The sequence below is a fragment of the Aphelocoma coerulescens genome, chromosome 1 (assembly GCF_041296385.1).
Source record: "Aphelocoma coerulescens isolate FSJ_1873_10779 chromosome 1, UR_Acoe_1.0, whole genome shotgun sequence".
Taxonomy (NCBI): Eukaryota; Metazoa; Chordata; class Aves; order Passeriformes; family Corvidae; genus Aphelocoma; species Aphelocoma coerulescens.
The window spans coordinates 14,187,226-14,200,995 of record NC_091013.1 but is presented as its reverse complement, the minus strand read 5'-3'; the positions used below and the strand labels follow the sequence as shown (position 1 = coordinate 14,200,995).

Here is a 13,770-nt window from a genome sequence, read left to right as displayed (position 1 = left end):
CCTCTGCAGAGTATCTGTTGTATTGCATTTAATCTAATTTACTAAAGGAGAGTTGAACCCCCTTGCTGCAATCAAGCTATTTTTAAAAAGAGATTGGTGATTCAGCTGAATGGTGACTAAATCACTGACAAATTTCCCCTGTCAGCTTGTGTGTATAAAAAGATTCTTTGCTGGAATGTATCATCTGCAGATACCACTATCTTTTTGGAGCGATTGGGGGTTTTCCAGTCAAACTATATTACTTTAATAATTATTTAAAATTATATGCATATGAAGCTTTTAGCACGTTTCAGAAAGGCACCAGGTCATACAATTGAGCTGTACTGGGTTTGCATGGCCAGGTTTTGGTCACAATTTGGGCTAGCAGTGGCTTCTGTGGGCAGTTTCCAGCTTTCCCCAAATCAAACAGAGCCAATTTCAGCTGGCTACAAGACGGCCCCACCACAGGAGCAAGACTGTGCAAGAGGAACAACTCTGCAGACACCAAGGTCAGTGCAGAAGGAGGGGCAGGAGGAGCTCCAGCTGCTGCTGCAGAGATTCGCCTGCAACCCATGGTGAAGATCATGGTGAGGCAGCTGTGTCCCTGCAGCCCATGGAGCAGAGATCCACCTGTAGGCCCTGCAAGGGATCTACACTGAAGCAGGTGGGTGCCCAAAGGAGGCTGTGACCCCACGGGAAGCCCAAAAGACTCACTTTGGAGCCATTATGGAGGACTGTCTCACATAGAGGGGACCCCCCACTGGAGCAGGGGAAGACTGAAGAGTCATCCCCCCAAGGAGGGAGGAGTGGCTGAGACAAGGACTGACTGCAGCCTTCATTCCCCATCCCCTGAACCACTGGATAGGAGGCAGGTAGAGAAAAACAGGAGTGAAATTATGCCTGGAAAGAAGGGAGAAGTAGGGGAAGGTGTTTCTAAGATTTCGGGTTATTTCTCATTATCCTACTCTGATTTAATTGGCAATAAATTAAACTAATTTCCCCAAGCCGAGTCTGTTTTGCCCATGACAGTAACTCGTGAGTGATCTCTCCCCATCCTTATCTCGACCCACAAGCTTTTCACTGTATTTTCCTCTCCCCTGTCCAGCTGAGGAGGGGAGTGACAGAGTGGCTTCAGTGGGTACCTGGTGTCCAGCCAGCGGCAACCCATCACACGAGCCACAACAGAGAGAATGTAAAACAGGTACTGCACAAGATCATTAGCAGCAACTGCTTGTTTAATTTTCTTTATATGAACTGAATGTATCTTCTGAAAGGCTAAACAGAGATACATTCCCGTGAAGAGAAAAGCAGAGTCATCCCCCATTCTGAATGTTAGTCTGCAACTCAAAAGGTGCAGGCTGAGTTGTTTGCTTCTCTGCAAGCTGCTGCCTTTGGCAGGTACAGGATTATGTCTATGGGCTAGAGACGACTCTGATGCCTCCTACAGCTGTTCCTGCCTGCAGACTTTCAGTTAATATAGCAGAATAAGGAGGGGAGAAGGTGAGTTCTTCATTTACATCAGCAGAGGGAAATAAATTAAATCCATAAAGTAAGCTAAACTGGAAATGAAGTTGAGCAACAACTATTACAGTCCCTTGAGTAGGGCACTTAATTACCCTATAGCTCCTTGGAAACTGCCTTCTAGGGACTATAGCAGAAGCTCACGTTTATGACATTTATCGGGATGTAAATTTGGAATATAATAAACCTGACAGTTCACTAGTGGGTTTTCTTGGTCCTGAAAAACTGATTTCCTAGGAAATTACTTTTTAAGATCTACCTGTAGCTCTGTTTGGTTTCTCTGATGATTTACAAGACTAGATAACATGTTTTCTTGCCATGGTGAGAGAGTCTTAGAGAGCACAGATGAATGTTTGTCCTTCTCTTCACCTTGATTTTAAAATCTCCCAGTTTATGTCAGTGAAACTTGCTACACATTTAATTAGCAATTTCATTGATGCAGAGTTAAAGACAGTTTAGTAAATAGTCTGTCTATTATTTCTATCCTCATAAGTCAATAATGAAAATTATGTCACTCAGAGGACAGCATATGCAAATAAATGTGCATATGATAGACTGCAAGCAGAATTCACTGCATCTAATAGGTGTTTAATTGCTTTGGAGTGCTACTAAATAAAAGCAATATTATTAGGATGTTTTTCTTGCAAATGGGTTTTAGAAGCATACGGTCAGTGCTGTATAGTCACAGTCTTATAATTAAAACTAAATAGGTTAGAAATTACAATGTAGAAGAAAATAAAAGCTCAGCAGAAAAGCATATATATGGCTAAATAGTGTGTGGTGTGTGGGGCTTGTGGGTGCACCTAAATGCTGTGCTCCAGCACTACACCTGCCAGGAATTACCATTAGGGCTTAGGAGGGACTGTGGCTGTCTAGGGAGGCCTCAGAGAAACAAATACTTAGCTGGGGCCGGCATGAGTACAAATTAACCAATTAAGGCACCTGTATCAATATAAGCATCCTGACTCATTGTTTAATGGGATAATTGGAATTCTGTAGAGGAAATAAAGTTGATTACAGGGATCAAACAGAGGGAAAGCTCTCTAAGCATTTGTCTCTTGCTTGCGACAAGCTGTAGCTTATGAGGCTGCTGACATGGAACAAATAGCAGCATGGGGAGTGAAAGTTCAGGTCATGACTTTTTAGTGCTTACAATAAAATTGTGTACATGCTTGTCTATGAAGAAATAGACGAAGTTCTGCATGTTTAAGAATAAATGCGAGGTCTATATTACAACTTTTTGTATGTATCTGAATTCCCAGAACATCCTGGTGTTACCTGATAAATTCTTGGTATAATGCAATTCAGCAGACTTTCCCATCATTTTACATGAATCTAGAAAATAATTTACAATACAATCCTAGGTGTCTACTTGTTTTTGATGGGTGGATTTACCCACGAAAGTACATGACGGTGGAAGAGAGAAAGTCAAAGTGATGAGGGGCTAGTTGGGTTCTTCAATCCAAGGAAATAAGATGCAGGTGATTTACTCCCTATAAACAGAAGACAAACAGATCTCCAGAGAGAAGGAAGAGTGAAAGGGAAATTCACTGTATTCGCAGGAAGCAATCAATCACAAAAGGTCAGCAGGCCTTTCACCAGAATATGTTTGAAGAAGAAAATGAAAAGGCATCTGTGGCTTATTGTGTCCAAATGTATGATTTCCTTTGAAGGATTCAAAATACTTTTGTCCAACGGAAATTGAGGCCTACATAACTTCTCTTGCATGTTTCTGAAGAGTAAGCTGATTATTTGGGGGGAAAAAATAAAATCAAGTGCAATAAAAGACCTAGCATTATCTTTTCTTCTGCGTCAGATGAAAGATTCGGGTGCACAAGACTTGTCATATTTTATCTGAGATATCAACAGAGAAACAATTAAAAAACACCTAATGCTTCCTTTATTTATTCCCATTCTCCCATTTTTATTTCTTTGTTTTTACTTACATCTGGCAGCCATCTTTGGAGATGGAGTTAAACTGAAACTATTTCCTAAAAAATTAGAAGGTACAGTATCCATTATTAAATATGGTTATATGGTATCCAGAGTCCAAATACAGTTGGACTTGATGATTTTTGAACTTTTTTTCCAACCTATGCAATTCTAAGAGTTTTGTACATGCTCTCTTGGGAACTATTGACTGTGCTCATGGATTGTGTGATTAGACCCAGCAGATTCCTCAAAAAAGGCTCAGGGTCAAGCCTGGGCCCTTTCTCATCTCTCACTTTGCACAGGATAAATTGTGCCACTACTTGATCTAGCCTGGAGATAAACCTGGGCTGCCCTGCCTGCAAACCCAGCTCTGCATTCAGGACAATTTTTCATTCAACAATTTCACCAAGATTTGGTCAGCATGTTTTTCTGCACTGGGCCACTCTGATGCAGTGTGTTTCTCCCTAAAATCTGTACAAACTATTGTTCTCCAGGCTCAGGAAACACACTTGTGGGATATATTTTTTCTATATACTGGAAAAAAAATTTCCATTTACTGGAAAATATACTAGATTTTCCATATTTTCCAGTATATTTCCCTGTATTTACACTGTTTACTTTCTAATTCCTGCCATTACTCTTTGCAGGGCACAGATCTTTAAAGGACTCCAGCTGTAATGAGCTGTATTTCTCAGGATGCAGATCTTCCATTGGTAAGTATAAGAATCCTATAGTTCGGTTTTGGAACTGCAGGAACAGCTGGGAACCATGAAATTGAAAAAGGGCCAGTGTTACAACTCTCTTTAGGCTACAGAAATTTGCAAAGCAAAAGTCTTCCATTTGAGGAGTTTAAAAGAATTTCAGTTGAAAATGTCCAACCTTTCTGTTCCAATTTAATGGAAGTGTGGCATTTCAAAATTTTCCCCAATTTTACATCAAAACCAAAGATGAAAAAGGATAGACATTCTCTATTCAATAATAGAAATTCTCTACTTAATAATGACTGACATTGACTAGAACACACAGCACACCATAATGTTATTGAAACGAATAAAATAAATGAGTACTCTGTAAGCTCCAGAACACATAATGAAATGAAACATAATGAAACACATAATGAAACACTGAAGTCCATTAAATTTATTATTATTTTCTATAATGAGAGTCTACCCATCTTATCAAACTTCTGTGATAAAATTTGGCCCTTCTGGGCCTGATGAGTTTTGCAATTTGTACAAACGAAGCAATTCTTACCCAGCACTATACACACAGAAGAAAGGTGCATGCTGACCAAAAACGAGGATGTGCAGAAATCCTTTAAATGAAACCACACTGAATGAGCATTAGGATCCTTCTGTAGAAGAAAATTAGAAGAACAATCATATTAGGACAAAAAGATGATGACAAATATGCACTTTCCATAAGCCCATGATGAAGTTAGTGTCTCAGCAGATGCCAGATTCTGCTTTGAAATCTGTTTATTGACCTGTAACTTATGCAAGCAGGATGACTCAAAGGTAATTGAGACAAAGAAGTAATATGTTGTTGAATGTGCCCTGAGCTGTTTTCTCACCACAAAACTCTCCCATACATGTATGTCTTGTAATTAAATATTATACAAAAATTCTTGCTGAATACAACTATCATGGCTTTCAGATATGTCTGTCCTGGAAGAGCTCACAAAAAAACTCCAAACATAACAATAAAAATAATGTATTCTGCTCTTGGCATTTCATATAGTATAAGGTAAAGTTGCAGCAACAAAGCCAACAACAGCAGCATGTGATTAGGACTCTGAAATCTCTCCTTTATCTGAGATTGCTTTCTGAAATCAAATTCAGGCAGAGAGAAAAGGAGAAACAAACAAGTTTACCGCAGCTCTGCAGTAGCAAATAATCAAGATAACTACTTGAGGAACATAAAGTGAAGCACCAGATTCTTCATATAATATGATAATTGAAACACAGGTGTTGAATATCCAGTTATGTGCAGATCTCTCTCCAGGAATGGAAAGGGTGCCGAAGGGTTAGCCTGAGATGAACAACGATGCAGGGGAAAAAAGAGCCAGTCTGTGAACTAGAGGACAAATCTATCTCAACCTAGAATTTGTCATCGCCTGTGTTGTACAGGCAGTCTGCTCAAACGCATGACAAATGACACTGCTATTCATAGAGCAGGCATAACACAGGTTGCCACAATCTAAATTGTTACCAATACTGTCCCATGCACCAAGAAATGTCATCCATTCAGCTGTAGAGTACCACGGGCTGAAGGTGTTCTTAAGAGGAAATTACAGTTAATACAGTAAAAATTATCTAACAGTTAGTTATGTGCAACTAACCTTTATGGGTTGTTAAAAAAAAACAAACAAAAACCCAACCACTGAGGATTTTAGCACCTCTTTTTGCAGTTGCACTGCATTTCAGGAAATGAGAAATATTTAATCTCTGGTTATAAGGAAGCAATATTTTGTTTTGACATCAGGTCTGGGGAGCAGATTCATCCAAATGCTCCACATCAGTCCTTGATTTGCACAGCTATGAAAAAAAGGGTGCATCTTTGACTTATTTGTAGCTCCCTTCTGTCTTTTTAAATATATTTTAAGACAGGCACAGATTGTCTAGCCAATGAGTTATACTGTATGCATAAAAAGATGTGGATAATAATGTTCTGGCTTCTTCATACAGCTTCATGGAGAATCTTGGCTTCAGGCCAAACAACTGCAAAAGCAAAGCTTTTTCCCCTCAGCATTTTAGCAAAGTGCACATAATACACCTTTAAGTAAATTAGTGTTATAACAGGTTTCTACTGATCCATCTTGAGGAGTCAAATGAGAACCAAAAATAAATCCTGTTTTCAATTTCCCCTGAGCAGCAAAATGATCTGAAATCCTTCCTTGCCACAGGAAACAAACAGATAAAAACCCCAAGTTTGGCAATGATTCAGTAAATATATGTGCCTGTTCAGTATTTAAATCCAGGATCCAAGGAACTCTTCATTAGAGAAGAACTTGCAACATATCCAATAAGGGTAGGAAGCAAGTGTGACTCTCCAAGAAAACCCCTTCCTTTGAAGTCCAGTGCTTTGTGGCATTTGCAAAGGAAAACTCAACTCAGAGCATGCGGCAGATGTTAAAGCCTCCTCTGCAGAGAGGTGCAGAACACGTAAATAGCCACGTACCATAAGTATACCTGTGCTTTAAGGGACTGGCAAAGTATAGGTGAAGATATGGGCAGATACTATTTATGGGAATAAACAGCACAGGCTAAAAAATAGATTGTAACTTCAACTTGAATTATGAAAAGAGGAAACCCCCCCCATTTGGAAAATTCCTGCAGAACAGCAAAGTCATTGAATCAGTAACAAACACAGCAAGCATTTTAAAGCAGAAGAGCCCTTACCTTTAGGGCTGATGGAATTATATGCAGTTTTTCAAGTAACTGCTCCTGGAGTTGTCTGAGATAAGTGATTGTATTTTCAAAAATGGAAACAAGATGATCTCATTTGAAAGTTTAGTACTTCCTTAAAATATTTATGTAAAAAAAGTGGTCCCTAGCAAGGAGATTTGAATGTGTTGAAGGAAAGGACAAAAAGTAGAAACAGTAGCTCAGCATTCAGCTGAATTTTAGTACATACTTTTTTAAAAAGCATAAAACCATAGTGTATGATTTCATAAATATAGCTGAGATCAAATCCCTGAAAGGAGATTTCACTGAATGTACTTGACTGGCACAAACCAGACCATCTCTAATTTTGCTAAAAACACATGCATGTTATATTATTTTTCTTAGTGCCTGTTAGTATAATTGGCATCAAGAAACAAAAAGAAATCATTTTTTGCATCATTGTTGCTAATGTGATGTTCTGTTTGGTTTTCAGCAAGGCATATGTCTAACACTCGTCACTAGTGGCAGTGGCAGTGTAAGGAGGGAGCATGATTATCATGACATCAAGCTAATTAAGATTAGCCTGAAGAAAGCAAAGGATGCCCTCCTCTCCAACTCTGTAGAACTAAAGGAAGGGGGAGAACAAGGGAAATATTTATAACAGTTTATATAAGAAGTGCTTGATTTTGTTCTGCTTATGTGGAATTGCAGCTGAATAAAGTGAAAGGAGAGAAAGGGAAAGTATTTCCTGGTCCTTAGAAAAATAACAAATGGGTTGTTAATTGGCAAGTGTTTAAAGGGCTGGTTCTAATCAGGGTAAATGGGCTTGTTTTTCCAACACTGGGTCCCACATCAAAACAGCAAGAAACAATTGAAAAATCTCTGCTGAAGAAAGCAAGAGGAAGTGGGTTGTCACCAGCTGTTCAAAGACAAAATCCTGCAACAAATGTGTAGCAGCAGATGCCATGTGAAGCTCAGGGAATGTAAATGCATATGAATCATCACATAAGCTTAGGGGGGACAAGCTGCAGGCCAGATCCTGGGGGCAAAGATTTTTGTGACTTTAAACATCTCTCCCTTTGCTTTGTACTTTGTTCAAGTACACAGTATATTTTTTTGGAAGAAGGCGTTTTTAAGCCCTGTTAAAGAGCCCTAAGCAGAAGGAGAGTATCTTACAAAAATATTATTCTTTGGGCCTATGACATCAAAAAAGGAGATGGTCCAGCATCTTTGTCCAGCAGGGTGAAGAGTTTAAAACATTTCCCCCTTTCCCCTCTTTTTTTAGGTTCATGATAAAAATCGTTAAAAGGATAATTTTTATCATTTCCAGCATTTCACTACTTGTTTTCCCCTGCAGTTTCATAAATAGCTGAACTGGCACCCTGGGAAAGGATACAAAATTGGCATAGCAGCAAAAATAGAAGAACTACCTGCTGTGTTTCACTGAGAGAATCCCGAGGATCCCATCTCAGGTTGGTTGCCCCTGGGCAGAGGGATAAGACTTTCCAAAAGTTAAAGTACGATGGAGCTTGAAAGGAAAGTGACAGAAGTATGCTCTCCAGGAGTTTTCAACAAAATCCTGTTTCTCTAAAAGAAGTAGCAAGACAGAGACAGAGGGAGGAGTCCCAGACTCAGCTCTTGCCTTGGCTGTCCCAGCTGTACATATTTAGGCACTCTCATACTCTAGTCGTTATAAAAAACACACTGATTTGCACAATTCCACAATAAGAAAATAGGTCATTGGGGATTATCAAATTCTCATCCATTATATTCAAAATTCTCTTCTTGTTTTCCCCCAGCAACACCAGGATCTCACACAGAGAGGAAAAAAAGGCTTTAGCAGAAGAGGTGGATCTACATTTTGCATGGAGGTGGATCTACATTTTGAATCCATTTTTATGTTTCATGCTACCATGTTCCACAGTGACAGATCCTGAGAACTCCCTCCTGCCAGTTGCCCTCAAGGCAGCCATCCCCAGTTTCTCCACCGAATTCACGCTGCTTAACATGTCACAAACAAGGAGAGGCTTTTTGTGCTTTAAAGGAGAACTCCAGAGCTGACTGGAAAGAGTGATTTAATTATGTGAAAATATGATGATATTTTGATATTAAAACATACTGATATGTGATCTTTCCTAGTTTAAAGAAAACAAAACAAAACAAAAAAAAACCAAAAAAAGAGAGAGAGGGAGTGAGGAGTATGGGCCCTCAACAGCTGGTGGTGCAGACATTTGGAAATTCACCTGTGCCAGAAGGCACACTGCAGGAGTATCAACCCAGTGGGGAAACAATGGCACTCTGAGCTGCACTGGGTGATGATTTTCAGGCTCCACTGGGGTGATGCCATGAACCTGGTGGAACCTGTCACATATACCTGCAGACTCTATCAGTGGTCAGGGGAGGCATATAAGATTATAGTATTCTTTGGGGTATTTTATCTGCAAAGCTACCCTTTAAGAAACAAAAAGCCCCAAACGCATTTGTACCTGATCTCAGAAAGGAGGCTTTAGGACTGGGCTTTGCCATGTCTCACTGCAGAGCACAGGCAGGAGCCAAGCATTAGCAAGTCCTTCTTCTGTACCTGGGCAAATTTAGCAGGAAAGGAATGAAATGAGCTCCTGCTGCCCTTTATCCCCTGCTTGCCAGACATGTGGCTGAAAGAAACCACTAGTGGTATTTTATGTGATCCAAGCCAGATTCTTCTCCAGGCTGATGATGTGCTCACTTCTCCAAATGCATTTCCCATGGCTGGTAATCAGGGTCCCACCATGGGCAGGGATGGGACAGCCTGAGGGAGCCTGACAGCACACAGGCTTGTTCCTCAGACCTGGGATGCAAACTGTGACATGAATCTACAGCTCATGGTGTTTGGTTCCTCAGGGATGAGAGTGGACCACAGAGCAGTTACTTGTATTTCCAAGGGAGGGAAATCCAGCTTGACTTGGTTTTGTCATAAGTGATTAGATTTTATAGTGTGCTTATGTACTTCTCCTAATCAAATTAGCATGTTGGCTCAAAATCAGCCTAGCAGAAAACCTCTCATTTTCTTACCCATTCCGCTTCATTTATCACCTGGAATTACCAAAGTTTTGAGGTTTTCTTTTCTCTCTGACTAGGCCCAGTTCTGCTTAGCTTATAAAATTTGAAACATTCATCGCCCAAGGTTGCAAGAGCAATGAATATTTATAATCCCATCTTCCCAGCACACTCAGAGGTGTCTCACAGTGTGACTTCACATTAGAAATGTCCCACCTGTAGGGATCACTCAGAAAAACACAGATTACAAGTCTGTACAACATAGAACAAGGTCAATACCCAAATTATGGGAATTATCACCTTAAAAAAGGTTGCATATCTGATGATGCACTGCACCAACACTGATTTATAGGTGCTGTACTAGTGACTCTCCCCTGTGAAGACAGAATTTCAGCTATTAAATTACAACATTATTCCCTGGTTCTTTTTCTGAGGCTTCTCATGAATCAGCTGCAAATTGTATAATGCACTCCTCTCACCTTTTACAAAGTTAGCTCCATCTCCAACAGCAAGAAATGAAAAAAAGGTTTCTCACCTGGCTTCAGAGCCCAGGGAAATATTATAGTTTAAAGAACATTGTGACTAGTGCTGGTGACAAAACACAGGCAGGACTCCAACGATGAGAACTGCTTAGAAAATACTGCAAATGAAGCTTCCTGACCCTCCTGGCACCTTCTGTTAATTTGCTGCAAATATGAATCTTTTTCTAGGCTGAAGCCACACTTTAAAAAACACAACACCCATCCCATTCGTCCCCAAAAATGCACTTAAAGCTTAATGTTAATTCAGATTATTTTCCTATTCAAGACAGCTATGACGATTACTGTCGGGGTCTCCTCCCCCCGCCATGTAGCCCTGGGAGAGGGGCCCTGGGGGGAGGCACGGGGTTTCCCTGCCCCTGGTCAGCCTCGTTCCCCATTGGTTGGTTTGTGTTCCCCTGCGCGGGCAAGGACCCTCGGGTCCCGGGATTGAGCAGTGCCTCGGCAGAGCCCGGCCATGTGGCCGGAGAAATAAACATCTTTCTGAAACATCTATCAAGAATCCATCCATATATATTTCTTTTCCACGGGACTCCTGGTTTGATATAGGTGTGTTACAGTATCCCCACTGTAACAAATGGTGGAGAATTGTGAGCAGAACGATCCCCGATCCCTAAGCGACTGATTTGTGTGAGTAAACCCTGGAAACTTGGATTCCTCTTCTTGGTTTTGTTTTGCTATTCCATATCTAAACTATGGAGGAACCATGGGAAGACTCTTGGCTTTCAGAGCTGCATATGGACATTTATCTTAAACTTAAAATGATTCTTGAACAATGATTTGTAAATTTTAGCTTGATTCAAGCTCAGAAAGAACTGAAACACTTCCTGGCATGGTTGTTTAAGAACTTTTTCTAAGTTTCTTGGGATTTAATTCTTACCAAGGGCTTTTGGAAGACCGTTTGGACCCAGTTAAATTTTGAGTCAAAATATATGCCAATGGAAGAATATTTTCATGAATATTATTTAATTACCGAGACTGTTGAGCAATGTCAGCTGTGTCCTGGTGAAGGGAAGCCTGGCTCAGGGACCGTGCGACCCAGGCCACGTGTACCGAGCGCTCTCCGAGCAGCAGTGAGGCAATTCCCGTGCGCGGGCAGAGCCACGCGAGCTGCAGTGTCAGTGGCAGAGCAGGGAGCAGCAGGACCCGGTGGTGCCCGCCCGGCCCCGCGCAGCGCGTGGTGGAGCGAGCCCCGTGAATGCCCGAATGAGAGGGGCAGCGCACAGGCGGCGGCTGGCAGCGGTGCGGAGCCGCGCCCAGCCAAAACGCGCGCTGGAGCGGGGCACGGGGGGGTCATCGCCGAGATGCAGCGCCTGAAGCTGCAACCAGAGGAGGTAACACACGGAGAACTGAGCAGCGCGGCCCGGCCCGGCCCGCGCGGCCTCGAATGCGACCCTGGGAAGAGCACGCAGGCACGAGCAGCTCTGGCACCAGCAGTCCCGACAATTCCAACACGGGAGCAACCGAAAGAGAGAGCAAAGACACAGCGAGACAAAAAACAGCAGCCACTCAGAAAAAGGAAAAGACCATAGTAGCTAAGATCTTAGGGATAGCGAAATGGTATAATGTTAAACAAAATTATGGTTTTATAACAAGGTGTGACAACCAGCAAGACATATTCGTGCATAGAACTGCTATTAAAAAGAATAACCCTGAAAAATGCATCCCAAGCTTGGGAGATGGAGAGGTGGTGGAATTCAAAATCATACAAGGTAGAAAAGGGTTACAAGCATCGCAGGTCACTGGGCCTGATGGTGTTCCTGTGAAAGTATATATGCTAAAAATCGTACTCCTCTTAGACAATATCTCCATTGTAAGACTCTTCTACAGTCTCCCTTTCCTAATCCCACCTTTCCCTTTTATCCTATGTCCTATTACCCCTAGTGTATTCCCAATCCATTTTTCCATCCATGGTTTCCCTCACAAAACCATACCTTTGATAATTGTTTCCCCAAAAATCCTTTTCCAATGCCGAGTGGGGGATGAAAAGGGCGAGGAAAGAAATTAAACCCTCTCCTGCCTCAGTTTCCCCACAAAGCATGCTCAGAGAGTTCTGTCTCCCTTCTGTCAGCCCTAAGATGTTCCACAGAATCTGTTTGGACATTTAAAGACTCAGGAGGGTGGCTTGTTTTGTTTTAAAACTGTTCTTGTTATGTTTATCCAGTTGTCTTCATTCTCCTTTTATTAAAATAAAACGGGTGAAATGTTGGGGTCCCTCCCCCGCCATGTAGCCCTGAGGGAGGCACGGGGTTTCCCTGCCCCTGGTCAGCCTCGTTCCCCATGGGTTGGTTTGTGTTCCCCTGCGCGGGCAAAGGACCCTCGGGTCCTGACTGTAGCAGTTCCTCGGCAGAGCCCGGCCATGCGGCTGGGGAAATAAACATCTCTGAAACATCTAGCAAGAATCCGTCCATATATATATTTCTTTTCCACGGGACTCCTGGTTTGATATAGGCGTGTTACAGTATCCCCACTGTAACAGATTACAGTCAGTTTTAACACTTGTCAGGAAAATATGGTTCCTTCCACTTTGCAGACAGGCAATTAACGTTCAGCAGCAGCACTGAAATTAGAAACCATCTAGAGGCCATTTTAGGCCAAGAAAGTTTTGCCATTGATTTTAATGCATCAAGATAGAACGTATTCTCCAGTATCCTGCCCTTTCCTATTTTTCCCAAACTTTGGGTGAACCATTAAATTGAAGCCTGCCCTGTAAATCCCATAAGCTATTAATGTAGTTCCCTTAGCTGGAAGATAGATTAATGACCTGAGACTTCTGTAGAATATTTGCTACTTCAGTGCAAATTAATATCATATTTCATCCTCATTTTATACGCACATCCAGCACTTCCTTCTGCAAAGGATACCAGAAGGAGCTGATTATTTAAATGCCAAGATTCTAAATCTTATCTTCAAATTTTTAATCAAACTGTTTAACATGAGTCTTAAATTGCTGCATTTCCATTTTTCATACTTCTCTCACCTAATTTTTCATGTTAAGAACAAAGAAAAAATTTAAAACTCAGATGTGTTTAGGAGGGTTTTTTTTAATACTAATAAAGTTTCTTAAATGCTTTATGTTTTTCAGGACTCTGCTCTCCTCCATACCTTGAGCTGGGACTAAATACAAATGTCTTTCACTTCACCCAGGTCTAAGTTCTCAGTTTTAAAAAAGGTAGTTTTAAATTTTCTAGGTATTGTATGCCATCCTGCAAATAATGATTTTGTCCACAGTCTCCTATATTTTTTTATATTCTCAATTAAATTACCAATTTTTCTTCCACTGCTTAAAAGAATATTGTTCACTAAACACATTTCTCTGACACTGAATGCAATTTCTGGGGAAAGCAAAATCATGGAAACATGAAAATGGCTTGAGA

General features: G+C 41.1%; 1 long non-coding RNA gene across 2 annotated transcripts; it reads left to right on the top strand.

Moving 5' to 3' along the window:
- The first annotated feature begins 559 nt into the window (after window positions 1–559).
- LOC138101335 (uncharacterized) lies at window positions 560–8,908 on the top strand. 2 transcript variants are annotated; one of them, XR_011147116.1, is made up of 4 exons: window positions 560–643; window positions 4,080–4,145; window positions 8,176–8,290; window positions 8,618–8,908. It is a non-coding gene; the product is annotated as an uncharacterized lncRNA (long non-coding RNA). The 2 variants fall into 2 exon arrangements; XR_011147129.1 differs by lacking the exon at window positions 560–643 and adding an exon at window positions 1,211–1,479.
- Window positions 8,909–13,770: the final 4,862 nt, after the last annotated feature.